At 41.1% G+C, this 10,034-nt stretch overlaps 1 protein-coding gene across 1 annotated transcript in view; it reads right to left on the bottom strand.

Annotated features, from left to right (window-relative positions):
- Nucleotides 1–4,179, bottom strand: part of LOC110512136 (neuropeptide Y receptor type 2-like) — a 29,206-nt gene extending 25,027 nt beyond the window's left edge. The window contains exon 1 of the mRNA XM_036987133.1: nucleotides 3,703–4,179. The gene's annotated coding sequence lies outside the window, so the exon portion shown is untranslated. The remainder of the gene's footprint in view (nucleotides 1–3,702) is intronic.
- Nucleotides 4,180–10,034: the final 5,855 nt, after the last annotated feature.

The following is a 10,034-nucleotide window of genomic DNA, read 5'->3' as shown; positions in this document are numbered from 1 at the left end:
ATGACCCAAAACACCCCTCCAGGCTGTGTAAGGGCTATTTGACCAAGAAGGAGAGTGATGGAGTGCTGCATCAGATGACCTGGCCTCCACAATAACCTGACCTCAACCCAATTGAGATGGTTTGGGATGAGGTGGACCTCAGAGTGAAGGAAAAGCAGCCAACAAGTGATCAGCATATGTGGGAACTCCTTTCAAAACTGTTGGAAAAGCATTCCAGGTGAAGCTGGTTGAGACAATGCCAAGAGTGTGCAAAGCTGTCATCAAGGCAAAGGATGGCTACTTTGAAGAATCTCAAATCTAAAATATTGTCACGACTTCTACCGAAGTCGATCCCTCTCCTTGTTCGGGCGGCGTTCAGTGGTCGACGTCACCGGTCTTCTAGCCATCGCCTTTCATTTTCCATTTGTTTTGTCTTGGTTTGCATTCCCTCATTACTCGTCCTGCATATAACCCTCTGTCCCCCCCCCCCCCCCCCCCCCCATGTCTGTCTGTGGAATTGTTATGTGTAAATGTATGTGTACTCCAGGATGGTTTGTTTAGGTTTCTGAGTGCTTCATGTTTTGTTCGCCTCAATAAAGGTCTCCGTTTGCTACGCATTTCTGCTCTCCTGCGCCTGACTTCACTGCAGACAGTTACTCATGCCTTCACAGATATATTTAGATTATTTGGGTTACTACTACATGGGGTTACTACATTATGGGGTTACTACATTATGGGGTTACTACATTATGGGGTTACTACATTATTGGGTTACTACATTATTGGGTTACTACATTATGGGGTTACTACATTATGGGGTTACTACATTATTGGGTTACTACATTATTGGGTTACTACATTATGGGGTTACTACATTATGGGGTTACTACAACATTATTGGGTTACTACATTATTGGGTTACTACATTATTGGGTTACTACATTATTGGGTTACTACATTATGGGGTTACTACGTTATTGGGTTAATACATTATTGGGTTACTACATTATTGGGTTACTACATTATGGGGTTACTACATTATGGGGTTACTACATTATTGGGTTACTACATTATTGGGTTACTACATTATTGGGTTACTACATTATGGGGTTACTACGTTATTGGGTTACTACATCATTGGGTTACTACATTATTGGGTTACTACATTATTGGGTTACTACATTATGGGGTTACTACATTATTGGGTTACTACATTATGGGGTTACTACATTATTGGGTTACTACATTATTGGGTTACTACATTATGGGGTTACTACATTATGGGGTTACTACATTATTGGGTTACTACATTATTGGGTTACTACATTATTGGGTTACTACATTATGGGGTTACTACATTATGGGGTTACTACATTATTGGGTTACTACAACATTATTGGGTTACTACATTATTGGTTTACTACATTATTGGGTTACAACATTGTTGTGTTACTACATTATTGGGTTACTACATTATTGGGTTACTACATTATTGGGTGACTACATTATTGGGTTACTACAACATTATTGGGTTACTACATTATTGGGTTACTACATTATTGGGTTACTACATTATTGGGTTACTACATTATTGGGTTACTACAACATTATTGGGTTACTACATTATTGGGTTACTACATTATGGGGTTACTACTACATTATTGGGTGACTACATTATTGGGTTACCACAACATTATTGGGTTACTACATTATTGGGTTACTACATTATTGGGTTACTACATTATTGGGTTACTACAACATTATTGGGTTACTACATTATTGGGTTACTACATTATTGGGTTACTACATTATGGGGTTACTACAACATTATTGGGTTACTACATTATTGGGTTACTACATTATTGGGTTACTACATTATTGGGTTACTACATTATGGGGTTACTACATTATGGGGTTACTACAACATTATTGGGTTACTACATTATTGGGTTACTACAACATTATTGGGTTACTACATTATTGGGTTACTACATTATTGGGTTACTACATTATTGGGTTACTACATTATTGGGTTACTACATTATGGGGTTACTACATTATTGGGTTACTACATTATTGGGTTACTACAACATTATTGGGTTACTACATTATTGGGTTACTACATTATTGGGTTACTACATTATTGGGTTACTACATTATTGGGTTACTACTACATTATTGGGTTACTACATTATGGGGTTACTACTACATTATTGGGTTACTACATTATTGGGTTACTACATTATTGGGTTACTACAACATTATTGGGTTACTACATTATGGGGTTACTACTACATTATTGGGTGACTACATTATTGGGTTACTACATTATTCCATATGTGTTAATTTTCTAGTTTTGATGTCTTCACTATTATTCTACAATGTAGAAAATAGTAAAAATAAAGAAAAACCCTTGAATGAGTAGGTGTGTCCAAACGTTCGAGTGGTGGAGTAATATATATCTAATATATATCTAATATATACTAATATATACTAATATATACTAATATATACTAATATATACTAATATATGCTAATATCTTCACATTGGGATGTTTATATTAGTTAAAAACAGAAATAGTGTGATTTTAATTGCCATAATTTCTCTCTAAGTAAAAGGTGGCCTTTGTATCTGAAAGATCTAATAGCATTAGTTTAGGTGGTTTAGCATGTCTTCAGCTCACAGCCTTTATCTAAATTACATTTCTGATATCAACATTACACAACAATATGACAACTCCTTAACGCATCTCAACACAGCCGGGATTCACGGACAAACAGACATCGTCAATATTTTACTGGCTTTAACCTACTAATTAATAATGTTCCGTGACAATAAAATTGACCTCCCGTGGAGTCCCATGGCGCGAACAAACTTATAATTGGTTCTTATGTGCTTGCGACCTAATGACTGACAGCTCTCCAAGACTCCGGCCATTTTTTTTTTTTTTTTGCCGTAAAGTATTGGCTATTCTTGCGCTGCTGTCCAATTATTTTCCGTGTAAATCTATTTAATCAAGGCTGCATGCACAACATTGTCCTCGGTCGAATACCGTTGTCACCACCTGCAACAAAAGTATGCACAGGCGCGCGCAAACACGCACCTCTCTTCAAAGTGGCGTATCCTTGGAATGCGAGGTGATAAGAGACCGTTTTAAAAAAAATTAAATATTTAATCACCTGCTCACAGACGCTATGAAGTGTAGTGATGTTAGGTTGTGTGTGTGTGTGTGTGTGTGTGTGTGTGTATAGAGAGAGAGAGAGGGAGAGAGAGAGAGAGAGAGAGAGAGAGAGAGAGAGAGAGAGAGAGAGAGAGAGAGAGAGAGAGAGAGAGAGAGAGAGAGAAAGAAAGAAAGAAAGAAAATGATTCAGAGACAGAGAAAGCTCAATATCTAAGGCAAAATTGTACATCCATCCAGGTACCCAGGACGTTGGGAGATAACTTGAGAACTGGCCACTTGGGGCAACGGTGAACGCTATTACCGTCAAGTAGACTTGCTGTTCGCTAGGCAGCAACGACATAAACCGTTGTCTCTGGCTCGGAGGGTTGCATGTTCAATTCTTACGCCCTCTTTTTTTTTTGCCTTAACCCTTACCTTAACCATTCAGAATTAATGCCTAAACTTCGAAATTTGACATTTATATACAAATGTCTGATTCTGAAGTGAGACTGTGAGAGCTTGTTGAAGGGACAGACACACACACACACACACTTAAGCCTACCGTTGCTTCTGTCGCACGCAGACGTCAAATCCACTCAAATCCACTCAAGTCCAGTCCTCCAATCCATAGTAGAACGATCCAATATAGCTCTACTAGTAACATGGTATATATTATCACTATGAACTAAATTTAGCTTTATATTGCCATTGTCATTATCAACGATATTGCCAAACTCTTATATTCTGGTAGAGATTAGAAGCCTAACGTTCACAGAAACAGTTCTAGAGCGTAAAGACATTGACCGTCATATTCATGTGAATTCAGTTTGATTTAGTCAAGTCCATTTAGGCCAACTGTCCGTTTTCAATTGGTTGAAAAAATATCCTAAAAGTCCTGGAGATCTGATTCTGTTAATTCCACGTTAAAACCGAGACAGATGTGTTTTTTTTCCCGCACGAGGCTTCACGGTGACATCCATTCACCCTCCTTGCGCGCACTGAACAGAGAGAGCGAGAGACTGACTGACTGAACGGACCGCACGAGGCAAATCCGGTAAGTTTATGGTGAGCGAGAGCTTATCCAACCGGGAGGGAGGGAGGAGTGGAATCTGTCTACTCTAAATTATATTGATATTGTAAGAAGGCCATGAGATATTTTTCCCTGTCGACTCAGTAAACAGCGTGTGTTTGCGTGTGTGTGGGTGTATTTGCGTGTATGTGTTTGTGTGTTTGCGTGTGTGTGTGTGTGTGTGTGTGTGTTGGTTTGTGTCTGTGTGTCTATCTGTGTGTGTGTGTGTGTGTGTGTGTGTGTGTGTGTGTGTGTGTGTGTGTGTGTGTGTGTGTGTGTGTGTGGGGGTGTGTGTGTGTGTGTGTGTGGGTGTGTGTTTGCATGTGTGTGTGTGTGTGTTGGTGTGTTGGTGTGTGTCAGTGTGTGTGTGTCTGTGTGTGTGTGTGTCTGTGTGTGTGTCTGTGTCTGTGTGTGTGTGTGTGTGTGTGTGTTTGCATGTGTGTTTGTGTGTGTGTGTGTGTGTTGGTGTGTGTTGGTGTGTGTCTGTGTGTCTATCTGTGTGTGTGTGTGTGTGTGTGTGTGTGTGTGTGTGTGTGTGTGTGTGTGTGTGTGTGTGTGTGTGTGTGTGTGTGTGTGTGTGTGTGTGTGTGTGTGTGTGTGCAAGCCTGAGAGAAAGGGATAACAAAGAGAGGAGAGAGATATTTTCAACACTACATGGAAGGTTGGGCGTTTTAGTTGTGTAATTAGGAACGTCATGGAAGTGTTGTCAACCACTGGACCATTCTGACTGGACAGTATGCTCTAATTAGCATCCAATAGGTGCAGTGGATGGCTCTGACATATGCAACACACACACACACACACACACCTTTGAAATGTACACACACACCAACATGACTGATACTCCTTCTCTGACATTTAAGTGATAATGCCTGAGAAAAACAATGTTTGGAGGGATATATTGGTACGGTGTGGTTAGTCCCGAGACGAAGTCAGAGACCAACCGTGCCAATTTATCCCTCCAAACACCGACTTTGAGGGTACAATCACTTTTATACAACGGAATTATTATTTTTTGGGGGGGATTTATGTCATACTATTTCATCCTTCCACAAGATAATAGTTCTGCCACACCGTTGCTATCTAAGCCGTCTGGTCGTTCCTTCTATCGGTTCTGTTGCTAGAGACGCGACCCAGTCGTTCCTTCTATCGGTTCTGTTGCTAGAGACGCGACCCAGTCGTTCCTTCTATCGGTTCTGTTGCTAGAGACGCGACCCAGTCGTTCCTTCTATCGGTTCTGTTGCTAGAGACGCGACCCAGTCGTTAAGTCTTTTTGTTCTGTATCTAGAGACGCGACCCAGTCGTTCAGTCTTTTTGTTCTGTGTCTATGGACGCGACCCAGTCGTTCAGTCTTTTTGTTCTGTGTCTATGGACGTGACCAATCACTTCAAACTGAAGCAGGACACTGTTGTTCAGAGGAGCTAGCCAACATCACAGCTAACACAATCACTTCAAACTGAAGCAGGACACTGTTGTTCAGAGGAGCTAGCCAACATCACAGCTAACACAATCACTTCAAACTGAAGCAGGACACTTTTGTTCAGAGGAGCTAGCCGACAACACAGCTAACACAATCACTTCAAACGGAAGCTGGACATTGTTGTTCAGAGGAGCTAGCCGACAACACAGCTAACACAATCACTTCAAACTGAAGCAGGACACTGTTGTTCAGAGGAGCTAGCCGACAACACAGCTAACACAATCACTTCAAACTGAAGCAGGACACTGTTGTTCAGAGGAGCTAGCCGACAACACAGCTAACACAATCACTTCAAACTGAAGCAGGACACTGTTGTTCAGAGGAGCTAGCCGACAACACAGCTAACACAATCACTTCAAACGGAAGCTGGACACTGTTGTTCAGAGGAGCTAGCGGACAACACAGCTAACACAATCACTTCAAACTGAAGCAGGACACTGTTGTTCAGAGGAGCTAGCGGACAACACAGCTAACACAATCACTTCAAACTGAAGATGGAAAGACTGCAAACTAGCTACACTTCGTTTTGTTTGACCCTTTTTATCAATTGACATTTCTTTGTATAGATCAAAATGATGCCAGCTGATTCATGATTTCGATTGGCTGAGAAACGCTGCCTGTTTGTCTTGTCCTGACTCTCGACATGTTCATTACTATGGGGACAGCTAGAGATCTGTCACGTTCTGACCTTTATTTCCTTTGTTTTGTATTTATTTAGTATGGTATCAGGGCGTGAGTTGAGTGGGCAGTCTATGTTTGTTTTTCTATGTTTTGGGGTATTTCTATGTTTCGGCCTAGTATGGTTCTCAATCAGAGGCAGGTGTCATTAGTTGTCTCTGATTGAGAATCATACTTAGGTAGCCTGGGTTTCACTGTGTGTTTGTGGGTGATTGTTCCTGTCTCTGTGTTTGCACAGGACTGTTTAGGTTTTTGCACATTTATTGTTTTGTTAGTTATTTCATGTCTAGTTCCTTTATTAAAGAACATGAATAACCACCACGCTGCATTTTGGTCCGCTTCTCCTTCACCTCAGGAAAACCCTTACAAGATCAAATTAGAATTTTTAAACAATGTTGCAAATGTCGGAGAGACAGACAGCAAGGTTTACACAAATCTCCACGGTTGAAAACGAAATGTTAATCTAGATTATTTTTTTTTTATAGTGGAGATCAAGTTTATAAATTGCCTGGCTGGGCTGATGAGACAGTGGATTGCTCAGTCAGATGGAACAGAGGAAATAGGCATTTTAAACATCACAGATTTAGCCGGTGGTAACTTGTGGAATAGACACCGACTGGAATGTGCTTTTAACCAATCAGCATCCAGGATTAGACCCACCCGTTGTAAATGTTCTGATACACTCTCGCTTGCTAACACACACACACACACACACACACACACACACACACACACACACACACACACACACACACACACACACACACACACACACAGAGTGGTTTGCTGGTATTCCCCAGAAGTCTCTGATCTCTAACCTGAGTGTTTTTATGTATTTATATGTATGTATGTATATATATGTATTTAAGTCTTCATCCATAGCTGTCGGTTACCCGGTTATACGGTACTTGTGCCAGCCTTGGATTATAGTGGGCAGCAACGGTTTAGGTCCCTTTCAGATGGTTAAGCATGGCCTGTACTGCACCAGTATTACATTTACCTCAATCCCACATCATTGTAAATAAGTTTTTTTTCTTCAACTGACTTGCCTAGTTACAATAATTTTAAATTAAAAAACATTTATTTTTCTGCATTTCCATCTCATTTCACTTCTCAAAGTGTCGTACAGGACTGCTGTTGCTTGCCTTTTCTCTGCTAGCCAGAACTGTGCACTAGGTCTATCTATCAGTATAGGCAGGTCAGTCACCAGACAGACAGAACCGTGCACTAGGTCTATCTATCAGTATAGGCAGGTCAGCCACCAGACAGAACCGTGTACTAGGTCTATCTATCAGTATAGGCAGGTCAGTCACCAGACAGACAGAACCGTGCACTAGGTCTATCTATCAGTATAGGCAGGTCAGTCACCAGACAGAACTGTGCACTAGGTCTATCTATCAGTATAGGCAGGTCAGCCACCAGACAGAACCGTGCACTAGGTCTATCTATCAGTATAGGCAGGTCAGTCACCAGACAGACAGACAGTCAGAACCGTGCACTGGGTCTATCTATCAGTATAGGCAGGTCAGTCACAAGACAGACAGACAGAACCGTGCACCAGGTCTATCTATCAGTATAGGCAGGTCAGCTACCAGACAGACAGAACCATGCACTAGGTCACTAGGAGAGATAGTACGTGGCAGGCAGGCCAGCGTGAGGGAGAGAGAGCAGGGGGGCAGGCAGGCCAGCATGAGGGAGAGAGAGCATGGGGCAGGCAGGCCAGCGTGAGGGAGAGAGAGCAGGGGGGCAGGCAGGCCAGCGTGAGGGAGAGATAGTACGTGGCAGGCAGGCCAGCGTGAGGGAGAGAGAAGAAGGGGGAAGGTAGAACTGTGTGCTTATTTCTTGGTAATCTGTATCTAGCAAAGTCTTGTCTTGCAAATTCACCAAGTAGCCTAAAGTTCACCTCTTCTTCTCTGGCTTTATTTACATGACACAACTTTCCCAGGTCTTTATAGCCTATTGTCTGGTATAATATGTTTCGTGATAACTGTGATTTGAATCTGTATTTCTTCATAACGTGCACAACCCGAATACCCCGAATAACACACAGTACACATACTATTTGGCAGTATTGAAAAGTTAAAATCAGAACAGTGTTTAATGCCAGAGGACAATTTCTTAATGAATTAATAGTCAACAGCTCAGTGGGATGTTTTCTCAGTACACACACTTTAAAACACACACACACACACACACACACACACACACACACACACACACACACACACACACACACACACACACACACACACACACACACACACACACACACACACACACACACACTCACACACACACAGTGGTTTGCTGGTATTCCCCAGAAGTCTCTGATCTCTAACCTGAGTGTTTTTATGTATTCGTTCCGGACATTTTTTTAAAAACATTTCTTATTTAACAGTTATGAAGGTTATTTAAGTTTTTTTCAGTCTTCGTCTATAGCTGTCGGTTACCCGGTTATACGGTACTTGTACACACACACACACACACAGAGTTTAAAAGCACATTAGATGTCTGATAATGGAACCTTTCAGACAAACTCTGACAATACAACTACTCTTCTATGAGATGACTGTTAAATAATGTTTACCCTGCTGGGAAGGTGTTGATGTTTATCATCTAATGTTTACCCTGCTGGGAAGGTGTTGATGTTTATCATCTAATGTTTACCCTGCTGGGAAGGTGTTGATGTTTATCATCTAATGTTTACGCTGCTGGGAAGGTGTTGATGTTTATCATCTAATGTTTACCCTGCTGGGAAGGTGTTGATGTTTATCATCTAATGTTTACCCTGCTGGGAAGGTGTTGAAGTTTATCATCTAATGTTTACCCTGCTGGGAAGGTGTTGATGTTTATCATCTAATGTTTACCCTGCTGGGAAGGTGTTGATGTTTATCATCTAATGTTTACCCTGCTGGGAAGGTGTTGATGTTTATCATCTAATGTTTACCCTGCTGGGAAGGTGTTGAAGTTTATCATCTAATGTTTACCCTGCTGGGAAGGTGTTGATGTTTATCATCTAATGTTTACCCTGCTGGGAAGGTGTTGATGTTTATCATCTAATGTTTACCCTGCTGGGAAGGTGTTGATGTTTATCATCTAATGTTTACCCTGCTGGGAAGGTGTTGATGTTTATCATCTAATGTTTACCCTGCTGGGAAGGTGTTGATGTTTATCATGTAATGTTTACCCTGCTGGGAACACATTGATGAACATGGGAACATGTGTATAAGAGATCATACAACATATTTAGCTGTGACTCTTATGGGGATGATGTTAAAACTATTTGTTAGTCTGATGTGATTAATGGGGAGCATCCAGACGCTGCACTTGATGAATTTATGAAATTGCTTCTTCCAATTATTGATAAACATGCACCTGTTAAAGAATCGGACTGTTAGAACTGTTAAGGCTCCATGGATTGATGAGGAATTGAACAACTGTATTGGTTGAAAGAGATGAGGGGCAAAAGGAGTGGCTGATAATCTTGGCTGCACATTTGACTGGCTGACTTACCGCAAATTGAGAAATGATGTGACTAAACTCAACACAAAGAAGAAACTGTATTATGAAGCCAAGATCAATGACATAAAGAATGATGGAAAAGAAGTTAGGAGTACTTTAAATTAAATGTTGGGCAGAAAGACAAATTCAACTTCACCTCTGTCTT

Source organism: Oncorhynchus mykiss, chromosome 9 (genome assembly GCF_013265735.2).
Source record: "Oncorhynchus mykiss isolate Arlee chromosome 9, USDA_OmykA_1.1, whole genome shotgun sequence".
In the NCBI taxonomy this organism is placed as follows: domain Eukaryota; kingdom Metazoa; phylum Chordata; class Actinopteri; order Salmoniformes; family Salmonidae; genus Oncorhynchus; species Oncorhynchus mykiss.
This window is presented reverse-complemented; position numbering and strand designations above follow the sequence as displayed.